The sequence below is a fragment of the Tribolium castaneum genome, chromosome 3, assembly GCF_031307605.1.
Source record: "Tribolium castaneum strain GA2 chromosome 3, icTriCast1.1, whole genome shotgun sequence".
NCBI lineage: Eukaryota > Metazoa > Arthropoda > Insecta > Coleoptera > Tenebrionidae > Tribolium > Tribolium castaneum.
This window is the reverse complement of record NC_087396.1, coordinates 9,478,152-9,495,738: the sequence shown is the minus strand read 5'-3', so window position 1 is coordinate 9,495,738 and position 17,587 is coordinate 9,478,152. Positions and strand designations below refer to the sequence as shown.

Genomic DNA, 17,587 nt, shown 5'->3' with positions numbered 1-17,587 from the left:
GAAATATTATTGTCAATGTATGTTGCTCTGTACCAATTGCGGTAGGTCTATAGAACTCTTAATAACTTATTTTTTTATTATCTTCAGTAGGCGGTGTTAGGGTTGTGTTCCTATTATTGACATGTCGTGAAATTAATGACTTAGGTGTGGGTAAGAACAACTTTTTAATTTCAAGTTCAACGATAATCATATAGTTTGATTAACAGATTTTTAATTAGGTAAGTATCTATATTTTTTAAAGAAATTTACAGAAGAAGCAATACGAAAATATTGCAGTCACTTGGCAGATTTTGCCAATGTGCAAGGCGTTCAAATTTTAAACCACTATGTAATAGTAATAACTTGGATATTTTTGCAGGATTAATGAAAAATGTGGCATTTTGCTATTAGCTGTCTTAAAACTATAAAAACGCCGTCGCAATTTACTGAATTATTTGTTTAGATAAGATTGATAAAAATGTAAAATAGTTATAAATGATTTCTCACTGAAGCTATAAATTACATTAGCTATTATTGTTTTTAAGTGCATGAATAATTTATATCAGCTAATTTTGAGAGAAAATGCGACATTGGCGTTTTTATAGTTTTGAAACAACTAATATAACAAAATATGAAAAAAAAAACTAAAACATGCATAAAGGTGACCAAAACTGCTTTCTGACTCTGACTCTGATAAATGTATATTTTTACTGTATCACAAAAACAAAAACTAATTAATGTTTTAAAAAAGTGTTTATAATCTAAGATTCAGATATTAAAAAGAAGGCTTAAAATGTTACCACAAAAAAAATTATTCAGCCGCGATGCGAATTCATCGCTAAACTGGCTAAACAACCGCCTGTGGTACTTATAATGGCATAATTTATACTAAAAAGACCGTCATCCGGTGGCATTCTTGCTATTTAAAATGTTAAAAACCCCCGAAAAATCTGTCATACCCCACTCTATATGTTAATTTTACAATTTCATAGTATCTTTCTACATGTTGACCATCTGAACACATATGTTTATTTAAATTTAGTTTATAAAATAAAATTTACAAGTCACGGACTATACAGGGTGATTCTTAAATAGACTGACACAATTTTATCACAGCTTTCCAAGGATAAGTAGAGACAATCTGTAGTACATTTTCGTTTATATTTCATAGGGGTAGAAATCCCCTTAATCCGTGCCACTTACAGCGCCCATGAGTTTAAATTAGTTGTATTAGAACAAAATGTGCTCGTTTTCATCGTGAATATCAGAATACAAAGTGATCATTGCTGCATTGATCAAGTACATTGTCATCAAATGAATATTTTGCTTTCTGTTAACTGTGATATGATAATACTACCTAGGAGCACATCAGTGGCGTACGCTCTATCTCCAACATAAATTTAAATATTTTCATTTCGAAAATAGTGATTTTAAGATTTTTTTTTAATGTTTTTCCCAGCATGTACTTATTTGATACTACCACGGGTAGAAGTTTGTCGGTCGATTTAGGAATCACGCTGTATTGAAATAAATAAATAAAGCAAAATGTAAAACTAATCAGAATGGGGTGTTATACTCGAGAGTAAAAGTTTTTGGAAATTGCAGATTCTGAAAGTATACACAAAGTGATGTTTAGTAATATCGGATGAGTGTTTTAAATCGGTACTTTTTTAGTAATAATAGAAAATTTGCGCTGTGACGTAAGCAATGTCTCGACTAATGATTCGTCAGTCTTTCGCTGCATATAGTTAACGCTACGACTTACGTTTGGTCTGGTAAACGTCAAATACAAACGTCAAAACCGTGCGTTGTCGATTCTGACTGTGTTGTGTGCTGTTTTGCAGGAGTTTGTGTTTTGGTCAGAAAGAGTCAATTCTATCTATCTCTTATTCTATGGTTTTGGTAAAATGACTGTTCCTGCAGCACATCTAAAGTCGTATGTAAACCAACATAGGCCGAAATAAAGAAATGACATACGTCTTTCAAACTATCTTTCTTGGCAAGTTTTCTATCTCTAGTTCTGTGACTGGCTGATTCAAAAAAGAACATTGCTGACGTCAGGTCAGGAATTTTCACCTTTTCAATTATTTTTCTCAAAAACGGTAGAGCTTTAGTTAAAATAAAAACATATGGGTGTTGTTGTTAGCTATCCATATAAAAATTTTCATTTTTTTTACTATAAAACTCCATTATTTTTTGTTCGTTTGGAATTTGAAATTTGTAGTCTCCACAAGCGACGTCACGTAGGCACAACCTGTGTATACCGACTGAACAAACAGTATGGAAATATGAAGGTTTTTTATTGTTTAAACAGTTTAAAGTACATAGTTTAAACTAAATACCTGCCTTCAAAAAATAATATTTGGTGAAAGATATAAATAATACTATTACTTATAAAAGATACAAATAATACTTATAAACTTATCTTAAAAATCAAATTGTATTTTAATTTTATGTTATTTATTTTCTTCTCAAATGACAACCTAGTATGAAAATGTCTTTCGACAAAAACTAAATTTAAAAATCATTTCATGGTAGGTTACTATAGAAAAATTGAGCTTAACTCAAAAAAAACTTTTTTTTTGAAAAACGATCACATTTTTACAATACTCCCTAAAATGTGAGATTTACCTAACTTTAATTCTTACATTATGGATGTCCACGCGGTTGTTGTTCATTTGAAAAGTACAAATGTTTATTTTAATTTTTGAAAAAACTTATCGGCAAATCTGCGGTAAGTAACTATACCATGGGATGGCAAATGCTTTGAATTAGAGCAAGTCTTGAAAGTGAAGTGAAACTTTAGCCACATTTTTTTTCAAAACATTGTGTTGCAAAAGATAGTGAAGCAGACTAAGAAAGTGTCTAGAAAAAAAAACTTAGAGAAATTTCTCTCGAAATTCAGCAAAGCATTTACCAAATGAGTATTTCTACTGCTCATTTATTTTTTCAAATGTTCGAAAATGGCATTTTACAATGTAGGCTTGTTGTTGGGTGGTAAACACCATTTCGAAATAATTTTGATTAAGCAAGCATTCAATTTTTGAAAGATAATTTTTAAATTCGTATTTGTACATAATTTTTTTCTATTTCGTTAAAATTCCGCAGGTATAACCTGCTCTAATCAGGTCATTTTTCAATTTCATGTTATAAAATAGTAAAGGGATTTTTTTAGGTTTTTAATTTTATGTCTAGGTAGCAAACTACAATGAAACAATTTTTCTTGACAAAGACTGCAATCACAGGGTTATAACCACCTCTATTAAATTCAATTTTTGTCAAAAGAAAGTTTCATATTAGTACCCTGTATAGTATGATACCATCCTGACTAATGAAGTAATGATTTACAATTACAGTGACTTTATTAGAAACAGTGGCGACAATAGGCCCGAATAGATGCCACGTTGAGGCAAATTAAACAGCCCACTAAACTTTTCAAATGCGTGGAAATGAATTGATCTCGCTAACATTAAGATAGAAACTTTCTGTTACAACTGCATTTGGAAGAACTATATCACTGTACTTATGACCCGTTTTTGAAATGGTTTCAAGGGACATTTTGTATTTGATCCCATTTACACCTTTTCGCATTTTGCACTCAAAATTTTCACGGAAATGAGTCTTTTGGAAAACGTTTTGTTTTAAAAATCTCTGTTTTGCCGAATCTGTGCATCTAACTGCAGCACATGGAGGCATTTTGGCAATCTTTAAAATGACAGATTTAAAATTTTATTAGGCAAATGTTAAAATTTGCCTCTTAATGGCTGCACCACTGTTTTAAAATAAAGTCACTGTATTTACAATGTGTTTAAAATTGGTTGTTCATCAAGTCATTTATGAAATTTGAACGTAATGTGCCGCTTAATTTGAATTGTGATTGTCAAAGCGACAAATGTCAAAATAACTTCTGCATCATTTTCGAATCCAAAAATGAAAGAATACACCACAACAAAAATTACAGAAAAATAAAACATATATCAAGACAAATCCGAAAAATGCAAAAAAGTGAGCAAAAAGCTAATTAAAAAAAATTGACAGAGAAACTACAATGGTCATTTGAACGATACGGCACATTGAATTTGAATTCCACAGTCCACTTGATGAACAACCATTTTTTGAACACTTTGTATTTGTAATTTATAATTACTGTTTTTATTTATTTTGTTTTAATTGTACTTTAGAATTTAAAGCAGATTTCTGTAAAGGGATTTGGCGGGAAAACTAGGCAGCGCGAGAGCATGGGCGCGAGAGAGATACCGGGTGATGAGCAATGCGACGGCGCGGCGGCAGTAGCGCGAGCTCGACAGAGAGTATCGTGGCGAGGACAGTGCGGGTCACAGAACAGTAAAGGTTAAGAAGTGATAATTCCCTAGTAAATCACTGGCAACACGAGAATACAGCGCCTCTGGTGCTGAAGTGCGTTACTACCACGGTAAAGCGCCACGTTTGAATAAATTCCTTTTATATTCTGTTTTTTATTATTTTTATCTTACAAGTTTTATTGCAAATTGTTTAAAATAAAAAAAAATATTTTCATTTTAAACGAAATGAAAACATTTTATATTTATTTTAAACAAAATTTGCAATGAAACTTACAAAAAAAGTTGTTTTGGGGTAATAAAACACAGATTTTGTTAACATTTTTATTGCACACTTGAGTAACATAACAAATTAAATTTTTCAAAAAATTAAAGTATTGTATTATTTCTTAATTATACAAAAATTATCAAAAAATTGAATCAGTCAGTGTTGGCATGTTTTGCCTGTCTGCTCCAGACTTAAAACAAAATAAGGCCTTCTTTGCAATGACTTTTACCTTGTCTGTCAGCAAACAGTTGCCCGCGCTACGACCACGAGGAGGTACATGCAGTGCACTGACACACTCGAGCGCAAATAAGAAACTTAAAAGTAAATTCTGAAATAACCTAAATAGAGAATTCTAAAAAACATCAAAAAACTTAACAAACAATTTTAAACTATATAAATTAAAACAGAAATATTTCCTCCAAAAGAACTATGTACAAATAAATTAAAAAAAAAATACATTTCTTGTTTAAATATATATCTACAAATCACAGCCTTCTATGTACAAATCACAGTCTATTTACAAATCACAGCCTTCGGAATTTTTTCATTTTTTCTATATGACCGGTGGTAACGGATTTTGCTTTCTGCTTGTCTCTTGTGTATTTATATATTAAAAAGGTGGTACACCTATTTAATATTAAATTATCACAGTCGTGAGTCATGCAATAGGCTGGCCCAAAATCAAACTGAGATTTATAAATTTCTTTGAACCTGTCTTCCAACATTGCGTGGTGAGCATAGGTATCAAGGAAACTGTATAAACAGTCATGAATGTTTTGAACAAGCCACATTACATGTTCACTAGCATACTTCAGTCGCCGCTGATTATCGTCAAATTCCTTGAATGAGACTAAGAGATGGTGCTCTGTCGGCTCCTCAGAATATAGTTTATTCTGACAGTTTTCGCAATCAGGAACCTCAATTTCCTTCAATACATAGCCAGCAACATAAGCCAAACCTTGACTGTCTTCACAGCAAAGGTCTGGTTGCTGTAATGTAGAAAAGTCCACTGAAATTTCTGGATGCGATTCCTGCTCTCTTTCCTCATTCCCTGAAAAGTTCAATAATCTCCCCAAGTTTTCCAAAGGCGTGCACTCGTCATCCTCACAATTACCACAGCCTTTTGGTGAAACCAAATTGTTAACAACTACGGTTTTCAAGGCAGCTGTGAACTGGTGGCATGTGGGATTCGTGTTTGCAACACCGTGCTGGCGAATACTACAGAAAAGATTCTCCAAGGGGTCTTGGTTTAGACCCCTCAAGTTCAAAAAATCAAACCCATCGATGTTTTTGAGGTGATTCCATAAAAAAATAATAGACCTGATTGTCGTCTGCCAACCCTTGACGAATGAAAACTGATTGGTACAATCAGTTCCATTTTTCAAATCTATTAGTTTCCAATGGCCCATCTCCGTTAACAATTTTGACCAAAATGCCAAATGGGGCGACTCATCTGTCAAAGCACACCGGTACTTTTTTGAGTCAGTTGGAAAAACTCGCGAACCGTTCAAAGAGTCAAACAAATCATCAATTTTTTTGACAAATTCTGCCGTGAAAATGGCGTCGGCTGGCAATTTGTCTGTAAAAACAGAGAACGTCTCAATTGCACTAGCCACTGAGCTGCTGAGTTGGGCGGCAGCAACTTTGACTTTCATTTTCACATAGGAATCCTTAAAATTGAAATACTCTTTTTTTAATTTCGGCAACGATTTAAATTGTTTTTGCTGGTCAAGATTGAAAACGGCCTCGATGTGTTCGAATTTGGCACATTTGTGTGGTTCAAATTGAAGCTTGCATCGCAATAGCGAGTTTCGGGTGTTCTTTAATAAATGCGGCACATCAAAAATCGTGACAATTGGCCGGTTGTTGACAAAGAAATAATAGGATCCTTGCCTGGGGTGTCGTTCAGCACAGAGCTGAGACAAGGCTTTTTGATTTGTTGGACCTTGGTCGCAAACAGTTGCAACAACTTCAAGGCCAATTTCCTGAAGTCGACCTATTATTTCTTTAATCAGAACCTTTAAATTGTCAGCAGAAACCGTATGAGCAGTAAAATAATAAGCAACTACTTGTTTCCATTGCTTTCTGATGCCTCGGACCATGAAAACAAGAGCGTGGTTGGCTGCCTTGTTTGTCCGCCCCAAAGAACCCAAGTCTTCAAAACCACTAATTAATTGTTGGTGGGCCTCATAATGAAATCCATGGGATAAGGATATTTCATCAATAATCAAAGTGCAAAATCGATTTTGACTTTTCATTTTGATGACTTCTCCTTGCAAGTGCCCCAAAATTGCCTCGTTAATTCCAGGACCAAATGGAATTTTAGATAAAATGGCTTTCAAGGTCCGCGAGGAGGGCAATTGAAAATAAGTTTGCAAATATTTATACAACCGTGGGCTGCGTTTGTAAACAGATAAAGCAAATGCTTTATCCTGTTCACTCCACCTGCGCCCCGATGGTGGTTTGGTCGCGTTTCTGAGTTGTGAATTGATGAATTCCTTCGTTACAGAATTCAGGTTTTCATCAATGAATTCAAATTTGCCAGAGTTGTATAAATCTTGCAGAGTATTTACTTTGCTCCTCTCTTGTTGCAATAATTTTTGCAACTTCGATAAGCGCGAAGTGACATTTCTATGAATGTGATACATTTGCTTTTCTCTTGATGTTAAATCCGCCCTTGAAAGTCTCATTTTGTTTAAAATACCATTTTTGTCACCTTCATTCAAAAAAGCAAATTTTTTGCACCTCCCAGTGATTGCATTATTTCCCTGACAATAATTGTGGTCTTGTTGAACAGTATTGTTGCCTATTATTACTTCACTGTTTGTAAAAAGAGGAAGTCCATGAGCAAAACATCTGGCATTGGATGTTGAAGGCAAATTGCAAATACAAGATGGGTGATTTATTGAATTTTCCACAAAATTATCTTCTGTAACAGAAAGATTTGTTTGTGAAACCTCAACAAACTCCTCTTGTGGGGCCATAACGCATGGTTTTGGAACTACATGTGGATTTAATTTATCCTTCCTCTCATTAACAAAATCGCGACTTTCAAAATGATCCTCACATAAACGCCAAAATTTTGAACTTACAGGATCCTCAATTTTGCAGGCATTCCTCCACAATTCGTGAAGCTTTGGATTCTTAGGGAAAGGTTAGAACGGTATACACTGACTTGTATTTTGAATTTTGTGAAATTAAATTGATTTTTTAAAAAGCAAAGCCAGTAGATATACTAAAGTAGCGACACGGACCTTGACAGGGCAACAATAACGATTATACACTCCACAGATGGCTACACCATCAAAATTCAAAAACGTACGTCAAAAATGTCAAGATTATCTCACGTTTGAAAAATTGGTGAATCAGAACAATAAATTCGGTGATCGTCTATAATTTCACCCTGGTTATTACTGTTTATGTGTACAGATACCATGAAACCTTCAAACCTGTGCTTCACTCACGTAAAGTAAATCAGATCTCCCTAAATTCAACTGAACATTGCAATGAGAAAGGCTTTTAGAATGCGCAGAATACAGCACCTCTTATGGACATTTCGAAGAAGGCGCTTCAATAGTGAATTCATTTCTTAAAGGAATTTGAACTTTATATTTAACGAAAAAGCCAACAACACGTTTTTAAATAATAGTTGTTGAACTCAAAAAATTTTGTTACCTACATTTCTAATTTTAATAAACTGCTCCCTAGGTGTTTTTACAGGTTATCGTATTTAATTACTCCAGGATTTTAAATTGGTCGATTTATTTTTTTTAAATCAATTTTTTTTCCCTCAACACTATTAACAACTGCTATGAAACCAAGACATCTTTCACAATAAGAAAAGTAAATGTTTTCAATATTACGCGAGAGGTAAACCGCAGAGGAAATCAGTGTACAAAATTGAGTAAATCAAGAAATTTTAAGGAAATCACTTTAAAAATTTAGGGAAAAATCAGAAGGAATCATGATTAAATCACAGGTGTACAAAATTTGGGGTACGGTTTACACCTCGATATTACCTAAGAAATAAAAATAATACAACCTGAATTTCTCTTTATTATTTAAATTTTGTATAACATAGTTGCTGTAAATAAGTGGCTATAAAAAGTCCACCAAACTTCGATGCGCTACAAATCCCAGATTTAGATGCATTAAATTTTCTGAAACGAAGGTCAGTGTAAGCAGAGCGGTCTTAAATTCTTTCCCATTAGGACGGAATCTAATAATTTAGAATGAATTTTCAAGGAAGTATTGTTTAAATCTACCTGAAATACTTAATGAAAATTTGGTATCTTAGAAATTTCTCTTTCAAGTTGATACCTATCACTTTACATTTCTTAAACAAATTTTGTTTGAATGAGTTTCTAGTATTCTCACACAGACGTGCTTCGTAATGTAGACGACTTTGAACAGTCTGGAGGCTCCTTTGTTTAATGTTTTTGGTGTCGATTTATTATTTATGTGATTGAAGCACAGGTTTGAAAGTTCCATGGAATCTGTTCATAACCAATAACCACAGTAAAACTATAGATGAACACCAGAATCACTGTACTCTTTACCAATTTTTCAAAAGTGAGAGAATCTTGACAGTTTTGACGTATGTTCAAAATTACTGACAATTTGACGAACCTTTAAAATTACAGCGTTATTACAAAAAATGTCGAGCCTTGGAAAACTAAACTGCCTGTTTAAATACATTCTCAATTTAAATCTATCATCTAATGTGACCTTTAACGAATATCTCTTTAGAGCATCCCCTTTAGAAATTTCATTTAGTAAAGATTAAACGTAGAAACAGAGACAAAACGCACTTACTAAGGCTTTTCAAGGTTAGGCATTTTATGTAAATAATGCGGTATATGTCGAATTTCGATAGTTGCGCCCTCTCTAGAGTATATAATCGTTATTATTGCCCTGTCAAGGTCCGTGTCGCTACTTTAGTATATCTACTGGCTTTGTTAAAAAGTATCGTAACAAATCAAGTGGGATAATGTCACGTTCAAGTTGGTGAAGTTTGAGTGCCGTGATTGAAATTGCGACGTAGTTAGCGTCAAGGACTTGCACGAGCGAAAAACGTCAGTGTCATGTCGGTGTTAAAAAGGTGCTAAGAAAAGACGATTATAACGTTGAGTGTGGCGAGGCGAATTGCGGTGAAAAGTGCCCCAAAGAAGTCTGAAGGGTAAACAGGCGACGAAGAAGGCATTTGTTTGACCATGGATGAAGAAATCGACTGGAAGGAGCGGAGGAGGCGGCCCCAAGGATGGTTTCGGCGGCAACTCAGGTAACTTCATAGACCTTGAATGATCGAATTGCGCAATTGTTATGATGAAAGGTTGAAATTTCAAATCGAAAGGCGGTGAGACACTCGGCGGCACTAATTTTAGGCGAAATTATGAACACTTTTAGGCTAGGGCCTCAGAAGAGACGGAGGTGACCTTACGTCACCTTCACAGTGCGAAGTTGGAATATGGACCGCAGTGTTGCCAACCATTTGAATAAATAAATCTCACCATATCTTGCAAAAATTCCCATTTTTCTCACCATTTTAGCCGAATGCTTAAATAACAAGAAATAATGTTCTTTTTAACATATTATTTATAAAAGTATTAATACAGTAAAAAACCAAAAAAAATTTTTTTTCGTATTGCTTATAGCCCTTCTTAAACATAAAAAAAATATAGGTCGTCCCTTCCTAACAAATTAACAAATTTCACGAAACAAACTATATTTTAAAACTATACATGCTATATGTATGGAGTTTCAAATGATCGTTTGTAACTTTAAAATTAACACAGTTACAGTCTTTGGCAGATAGGCTACTTCGTATAACGCAAACTGCGTTCATTGCTTCATGTGCTATTCGCTTTCGCTTTTTGATTTGACGTCCGTTACGATTGAAAATATGCGTTCCGCAGCTGCGTTAGAATGTGGGAGAGATGCAATTATTTTTGCTAATTTTGATAAATTTAGAAAGGCATATTTATCCTCAAAATTTTTTATTTTGGAATTCTCAAACCAATGTTCATCTATTGTTAATGTATAATATTTTTCTTTCAGCGAACTTGTGACCATAAACGGTAAATTTCTCCATTCCAGTTCTAACTCTGAATTTTCAATTCCATAGTCACCAAAGTGTTGAGAAAGTCGCTGTAAGTTAGGTATTGTATCTCTTCCTTTGGGTTCCAACGCAACTTCTGGGCTTAAAAAGCAAAAGTCTTTGAAAATGTTATTTTCGAAAAACCGTTTTTGTATCTCTTCTGCCGAGGTTTGATAAAACTGGATACAATTGTTTTTAAACATAGAAATGTTACCATCAGAAACATTATTTGACTTTAAACAGGCTACACATTCTTCACCTACATATATTTTCTTGGTATCAAATAAGTAATGTGGATTACGGATGTTAAACATTATCACAAAGAGATTCAGGCTTTAAAAAATTTTGACAAATTTGTAATAAAAGAGATTCTGATTTACTATACAACTGATGGAGTAAAATCTTGTTGCTCTGAAATAAGGAGTTAAACTGATTAAATGAATTTAAAGAATACTTTAAAAAACAGAAGTAAGCTTTTATGATAGGATTAGTTAGAGAATTTAAAATAGTTTCAGCTGTTTTCAGTTGATCTTCAACTACTGCAACCCTGAAATTATAATCATAATTATTATGGAACAAGTACTATTTATTAAATTCATCCAGTTATACCTGGAATAGTTCACGAGCGCTTGCCAGTTATCCAGCATTCACACTACGCATTTGTGCATGGACAACCATCTAGTGGTAGCTAATTTCAAAACTTTGTTGTGTTCCTCTTTATTAAAATATTCTTGCATTTCGAGTAATATTGCACTCTTTTTCGCACTTCCCGAAACATACATGTACCTGGACCTCTCTTAACTCTTCTGCTGTTCTGGGTAAACTGGCACATGCTTTACTGGCAATAATTGCCGATGAGTGACATATGCATCGCATTAATACGGCACCTGGAACCTCTTCTTTGAGATGTGAAAAGAAGCTGTTGTTTTTTTCCAATCATAACACTCGCTCCGTTACAAGCTACACCAATAACATTAGTAACAGGAATTTCAAACTTATTTAAACAATTTTTGAATTCCTCGTATAATTTTCTAGCACTACAATCTTTCGCATCCACGTCGGTAAGCTCTAATAATTTAGTCTCAATTAAACCTGAAGTTTTATTTGAATATTTGGCTAAAACGCACAAACTTTTTTGTCACAAATATGTGGATTCATCAATCAACACTGCAAACTGTGTTTCCTTTAGGTGAGCAATAAGTTCTGCAGTTTCCTGCTTACATATCACATTTTTTATAATGTCAGTAGCTTTGGTTCGTTTTAATTTTATATCTTTAACTATCTTACTATCGGGAAAAATTTCTCTGTCAGTAAATCTGTGAAGTGATCTACAGCCAGAAATGCATTATTATGCTCTGCGAAGTAAGTGCATATCTTAATTTTTGCATTTTTTACTAATTGTTCATGCTCATCACTTTTATTTAAATTAAAGGTTGCACAGCTTGATGTAATCTTTAAAGCAGCAACTTTTATTCTATGCTTTTCACCGTTTGCGTGCTTATCTAAAATTAAACATTAATTTTACTTCTACTTTATGTAGAAAATATAGCTATTACACTATCTGGATTTGAGAGGATCATTAGATTTCGACAGCCACCTCTTGTACTTTTCATTTTGTAACCAACTTTCTTGAAAAGTTTTCTTTCCTCGAATACACACACGTTTTTTCCTTTTAGCCGTTGATTCGTTGGAACTTGATTCATCTCATATTGATTGTTTACGCGGGTAGTTATTGCAAATTTACACGAATGAGGTTATGATATGTTATGGCACGTTAGAGAGAAAGTGACTTTTGACAGAAAACAGCACCTGTTACCATAGAGCATTAAACATATTAGAATATCAACTCTATATACATCCCAAACATGTGGAGAGTTTTAGTGTCGCAGCACGTCCGTTAGAGAGTGAAGAAAAACTAGCAACAGTCAAAATTTCTCAAATTTCCCTAAATATGAAATTTTTTTCCCTTTTTCTCATATCTAATTTCAGCAATAAAAATTTCTCACCAAATGAGTAATTTCTCACCAGTTGGCAACACTGGGCCGCACCAACTCGGGTGCCAGGAGTGTCTCGTACCTGGGCGGCAAGTCAGGGGGCGACATAAAAATTTTAACAAAAATTCATTTTGATTATACTGCGCGAGACGATTTTGGCACCCGCCAAACCAATACGGGGTGTCCCAACTAAAATTTGCATTCCCTGAAATCTTCAATCTCGTCCAAGTTTGGAAAAAATGTTGAAATAGATCAATTTTAGTTTAAAGGGGGAACAAATCTTATCTTAGTTTCAAAGGGGGTCATTCACGAAACTCGATAACGCTCGATAGTGTCAGATAACTTGCAATCGTCGTTAAAGTAATTTACGAAAAAGTTGAAAGTTAGTATCTATAGCAACCGTTAGCACTCATCAAAACTTGCAAACACTTGCAAATGTCAAATAAGCATTTGTAATTTGCGGTACCTCATTTCCTGCCGCAAAGTAATTGCAAGTTGGATTTTTCAACGATTTTTTAATTTGGTATTTTCTTATTTAGAGTAGGTAACAAGTTTTCAAGTATCAATGATTTTAAATTTTAGTTAATTGATTTAAATGGCTATTTTTTGCCTGCTGTTGCCGAAATTTTTGACGACGATGAAGATGCAGGAAACACAGAACTCAGAGAAAATTTTGATATAGGCCGTATTTCAAATTTGAATCTGTACCGAAGTACAAGAATAACAAGGAGAACATTCTACTATATATAAAAAATCTAATAGAAGACAGTCTTAAATTTACGTTACTCTTCAATTTTTGGCAAGTGGTGGTTTTCAATGGTTTGTAGGAAACACTGCAAAAATTTCACAGGTTTCCGCTAGCAGAATTATTAAAAATACCCTTGATGCTCTTGTGGAATTAGCTCCACAGTTTGTAAAATTTCCTACAGTTGAAGAATATCCTAACGTAAAACAAAAATTTTATGAAATTGGACAAAGGGGGAGATTTCATGCCGGTTTTCCCAATGTCTTAGGTGTAATCGACTGTACACATGTACGTTTACAAAAACCGGCTCAAAATCCAGAGCAATACGTGGATAGATTTTTCCATCATAGTATTAATGAACAATTAACTTGTGAACCAGATCTCAAAATTTACAATGTATTTGCTGCATATCCTGGTGGAAATCTTGATTCTTATATTTAGCGTAATAGTGCTCTACGCACATCTCTTTCTGAAGGTTTTCTTCCTGACGGTTGGCTTTTAGGTAGGTATCACAGTTTTAAAAAGAATAATATACCAATGACAGGAAATATATATTAGGCGATTCTGGATACCCACAGGAAGCATGGCTTATGACTCCTGTGGCAAATCCGAGATCACGGGCTGAAGAACTTTATAACTCTGTTCACATTGCAACGCGAAACCCTATTGAAAGATGTAACGGAGTCTAGATTTAGGCGCTTGGCCATGACTGGAGGTGCACTTGTCTATAGTCCAGGAAGAGTATGCGCCTTAACAACAGCATGTTGTGTTTTACATAACATTTGCGTTGAACATGGAGAACGCATGAATCATAGATTATAGATATTTATAGTGGCTGTAGATTGGCGACTCTGCCGTCCCCACCACAAATTGTACATTCTAGTTACTGGTAATGTCACGTAAGCGCTAGTTGTATCGCTTGGAGGGAAATTCAAACCCATCCGGTATTAGACAATTCTAATCTCAAATATATTTGATGAACAAAAACACAGTTTTACACCCGACACACGAAACTTTTAGTTTTACATGTCGTATTTCAAACTGAGGATTTCCACAAGGTGATCAGCTTCAGTTTGAAAAGGATCTTGTAAAACTCTAAGTTTGGTGTGTCGGTTGTAAAAATGTGCTTTTGTTCATCCACGTGCGTGACGCATGTGTTCAACAGACACAAATTCTGCGCCTGAAGATACAATAAAGTATTGAAGGGTTGCGACAAATTTAATAGTTTCATTGATTCTGTGTCCCACCACAACCTGAGACACACCATTTTGCAGTGTTGCTAGACAGAGTGAGCTTTGCATCGGTAGCTTACCACGCAACTTTTCGGTAGATTACGTGAAAAATCGGTAGATTCAAATTTTAATGGTTTTGGGGGAAAGTAAAAAAACGTTTAGCAAAACACTTATAATTAAAAATTAGTTAAACAAAAACTGAGTGTATATGCTTAAAACTAAAAAAAATACAAAAATGTGAATACATATCTACTACCTACATAAGTACCTTTAAACATACAAAAATTATTTAGGGTTCATATAAATTAGCTGCAGTCATATGTGAAGCCAATTTTTCATCAATTTGAAAATTGAAGCACTCATTTTGATTACCAATGAGTTCTTTTGTATACAACAAACCGGAAATGGATGGTGCGGCTAATTTATTTCGTTGCTTATTTTTCATTATATTTATAGCTGAGAAAATTCTCTCAACGTTTGCAGAAGAATGTGGCAAACATAATATAGTAAAAACAAAATCGGTCAGCGTACCAAACATTGCGGTCCCGTCGCCTGAAGTGCACATTTTTATTTGTTGTCAAAATGGTTCTGTATCTTCCGAAAAATTTAAAATTTCATCTGTGTTGCGCAGCAGTCGCCACTCAGAGTCAAGCGTTTGCGTGGAAATTAAATGCTTAAAATAACTAATTTTTAATACGTCACGGTTGTTTACAGCATCTGTGAAATACAGTTGCAAAGCCCTGAACTGCTCTAAAATTCTCGCAATCGCGCTGTGTACGGACAGCCATCGGGTCTGCGATGGATACAGAATTTTATGAATTTTAACATTACAAAAATTCTGGAATTGTTCAAATTGGGCGGTGCGTTTCGGGCTTGACGCAAAATAATTATAAATATCCCTCGTTAAATCTTCTACGTAGCGCGGTAATTTATCACAAGTGTACGATGCGCCTAAATGAAACGAATGGCAAATATATTTCATTACAAATAATGAGGGAACGTCGTTTTTTAACAGAGTCATTAAAGAATGATGTTCCCCCATCATTACATTTGCCCCATCAGAGGCAAAACCGATCAAATTTTGTTTATATGGAATTTTGTTTTGGTCAAATAAACTTACAACATGATTATATAATGCTGTTGCATTGGCTTCGGCAAGTTGCACTAGCCCAAAAAAGTCATCCGAGACATTATCATTCCACATGCTCCTGATGACCAAACAAAGGTGTTTTTTGTGTTTAAATCTGTGGATTCATCTACAATTAGAGAAAACTTTGTGTTTCGCAAATGAGCACATAAAGAATTCAGTCGTTCACGGCCCAAAACATTTTCAACAACTTTTGTAGTTTTTGTTCTTCCGCAATTTAAACCCTTTGCAATTTTGGAGTCATGGCATACGGCAGCAATCACTTTTGGGAGGTGGCTCATCAAAGAAAATGGCAAATTATGTTCTGCGATGAAACCAGCCAAACGATGACAAAGTAGGTTGTTTTTGCTATTGTTTTGACTTTGTTTTGATGCTCAGCAGAAACACTGTGCTTAATTAAAGCATCTTAGCCACTGGTGATAATTATGTGTTTATCACAAGGCTTGCATTTAGCAAATTTCGGCCCTTTGTGGCTTTTTTGAAGCCATCCTTTAAATTCTGGTGTTTTCTCCCAACTTTCTTTGTAGGCCTGCAGATACTTTTTCTTTTTTTTGGGGGGGGGGACCGGAGTTTTACTACTGGCCTCACCTCCACTATCACCGTCGATACTAACACTTGTATCACTCATTTTTTAAAAATTACAGCTTAATAAAGCAGCGTAATGAAGACGACCGCTTCAGTCTCGTTCTCAAAAATAACTGAAATTGCTCTTGACGAAAATTTTACCCCCTTATTTGTTTATTTTAACGTTCTCATGCTGTTAATAAGTTTCCAAAATGTTTTTTTTGTGGAGACCCAATAGTATATCTCTTTTCAAAACATTATTTGGAAAACATAAACAATGATGTATAAAAAAAAATCAGCCCTTGACCTTGTCAAGTAGGAAGAGTACTTACTCGTGAAACACCAAAGCCAATGAGTTAAGTAAAACTTGTTGTAAAATCTGTTGAAAGCATTAATCACCCCAGTTGGGTTAACATTTGCTGTAGGTTTTTTTTGTGTTTGTACCGTATCTATTTATTAAATATTATCAAATTAGAAATAATTTACTAATTATCCTAATAGGCTTGGCACGGGTTAACGTGTGTCATTGAAGTAAACAAGCATGTATACTATTGTTTTATCTTTGATTTTGCCACTGCCTTAATTATTGTTCTCAAGCTGTACAGGCACAAATGGTATCAGTTACAGTATCAGTATCGCTTTGCTTGCCCACCCACGCCCCCAGTTTTAGTTTTCACTCGTATACCCCTTATACCACTAAAAAAGATGGTGTTAAACAAAAAATTTCTTTTTTGTTGATTTAACCATTTAAAGGGTTTCAATTTTTCCAAAAATCTAAATATTATAACTTTTCGGTAGAATTGTGGGTGTAATCGGTAGATCGGTAGACACAGTTCAAAATCGGTAGATCTACCGAAAAATCGGTAGACCTGGCAACACTGCCATTTTGACAGTACTCAAGTGTGAACCGTTGGAGACATATGCGCAAACAACAAATTTTTTAAATGATTGAGACAGTAATATATTTTATCTTTCTTGATTGCTTGTCAGCGCTTCGGTGATGTTACCACTAACTAACATCCCTACTCCCGGCTTTTTTTGAAGAGTGAACACCCCCGGCATGGATGTAGATGATGACATAGTGGCTGCAGAATATATAGGCAGAGATGTTGCACCTCCGGTTGTTCAAATTATTGATGAAAATGTGCGAACTCGCTTAATTAGGGACAGATTCACTCTTAAAATTTTTCTGTTAATATTTTATTATAAATAAACTATTAAATCCAAATTTAACTATACATA

The 17,587-nt window shown here is 34.4% G+C and overlaps 2 long non-coding RNA genes and 1 other non-coding gene across 3 annotated transcripts; 2 read left to right on the top strand and 1 right to left on the bottom strand.

Moving 5' to 3' along the window:
• The first annotated feature begins 3,845 nt into the window (after positions 1-3,845).
• LOC135265670 (uncharacterized) lies at positions 3,846-7,784 on the top strand. Its single transcript, XR_010333444.1, has 3 exons — positions 3,846-3,984; positions 4,173-4,312; positions 7,721-7,784. It is a non-coding gene; the product is annotated as an uncharacterized LOC135265670 (long non-coding RNA).
• On the bottom strand, positions 4,609-7,718 carry LOC135265668 (uncharacterized). Its single transcript, XR_010333442.1, has 2 exons — positions 7,659-7,718; positions 4,609-4,894 (listed from the first exon to the last, which is right to left on the bottom strand). It is a non-coding gene; the product is annotated as an uncharacterized LOC135265668 (long non-coding RNA).
• A 4,197-nt stretch (positions 7,785-11,981) lies between the features above and the next one.
• Mir3872 (microRNA mir-3872) lies at positions 11,982-12,074 on the top strand. Its single transcript, NR_038726.1, has one exon. It is a non-coding gene; the product is annotated as a microRNA mir-3872 (primary transcript).
• The last annotated feature ends 5,513 nt before the right edge of the window (positions 12,075-17,587 follow it).